The sequence below is a fragment of the Gobio gobio genome (assembly GCF_949357685.1).
Source record: "Gobio gobio genome assembly, chromosome: 23".
Taxonomy (NCBI): Eukaryota; Metazoa; Chordata; class Actinopteri; order Cypriniformes; family Gobionidae; genus Gobio; species Gobio gobio.
The window spans coordinates 42,921,459-42,923,319 of NC_137119.1; positions in this window are offsets into that span (position 1 = coordinate 42,921,459).

Consider the following 1,861-nt stretch of genomic DNA (forward strand, 5'->3'; position numbering starts at 1 on the left):
GGTACAGAATAACTGAGGGATGCAAGGTTAAGGCAGGCCAGAAACCTCACAAAAGGTCTTAAGTGATGGCACAGCTTCCCAACAAATCAAAGCCGAAGAGCTGACAATACATTAACGCTATGCGTGTCAGAAAATGACACACAGTTCTAGAAAAGCATCATCTAACTAATCTGGAATTTAACTGTCAAATAAGCAATTTTAATTAAAAAGGATTGTGTGAATGCTCAACTATGGTTCAGATACATTATACAGTATATAAAAGAGTCTCCACCTGTATAATGGTTTACGTACATCTAAAAAACAGACATGTTGTGAATTTGGCCTATGAAACTAACTATAAAATATGAAAATAAAGGTGAGCATTTCAGTATTAAAAAACTTTAGTACAGATCTGATATCTTTAAAAAAATGATGATATACACTCACCTAAAGGATTATTAGGAACACCAATTTCTCATTAATGCAATTATCTAATCAACCAATCACATGGCAGTTGCTTCAATGCATTTAGGGGTGTGGTCCAAACTCCAAACTGAATGTCAGAATGGGAAAGAAAGGTGATTTAAGTAAGTTTGAGCGTGGCATGGTTGTTGGTGCCAGATGGGCTGGTCTGAGTATTTCACAATCTGCTCAGTTACTGGGATTTTCACGCACAACCATTTCTAGGGTTTACAAAGAATGGTGTGAAAAGGGAAAAATATCCAGTATGCGGCAGTCCTGTGGGCCAAAATGCCTTGTTGATGCTAGAGGTCAGAGGAGAATGGGCCGACTGATTCAAGCTGATAGAAGAGCAACTTTGACTGAAATAACCACTTGTTACAACCGAGGTATGCAGCAAAGCATTTGTGAAGCCACAACACGCACAACCTTGAGGCGGATGGGCTAAAACAGCAGAAGACCCCACCGGGTACCACTCATCTCCACTACAAATAGGAAAAAGAGGCTACAATTTGCACAAGCTCACCAAAATTGGACAGTTGAAGACTGGAAAAATGTTGCCTGGTCTGATGAGTCTTGATTTCTGTTGAGACATTCAGATGGTAGAGTCAGAATTTGGCGTAAACAGAATGAGAACATGGATCCATCATGCCTTGTTACCACTGTGCAGGCTGCTGGTGGTGGTGTAATGGTGTGGGGGATGTTTTCTTGGCACACTTTAGGCCCCTTAGAGCCAATTGGGCATCGATTAAATGCCACGGCCTACCTGAGCATTGTTTCTGACCATGTCCATCCCTTTATGACCACCATGTACCCATCCACTGATGGCTACTTCCAGCAGGATAATTCACCATGTCACAAAGCTCGAATCATTTCAAATTGGTTTCTTGAACATGACAATGAGTTCACTGTACTAAAACGGCCCCCACAGTCACCAGATCTCAACCCAATAGAGCATCTTTGGGATGTGGTGGAAGCTTTGTGCCCTGGATGTGCATCCCACGAATCTCCATCAACTGCAAGATGCTATCCTATCAATATGGGCCAACATTTCTAAAGAATGCTTTCAGCACCTTGTAGAATTAAGGCAGTTCTGAAGGCGAAAGGGGGTCAAACACAGTATTAGTATGTGTTCCTAATAATCCTTTAGGTGAGTGTATATATGGGACAAAAATAGCACCATTGTGATTTAGATCCTTTCTGATCTTTCTCGCTACCACCACACACCACATGTTAAACTATTGTGACTCATCTAATCTTTCGTGCTACCATAACACATCACATGCTAAACTACAGTGACTCACCCAAAGACTTTTTCAGGCACCCAAAAAGAGCTACATACATGAGTGATTCCGGACCAAATACAGATGGTAAACGTCACAGTCATTGTGCCTTTATATAAAGAGACACATTACAGCACAAT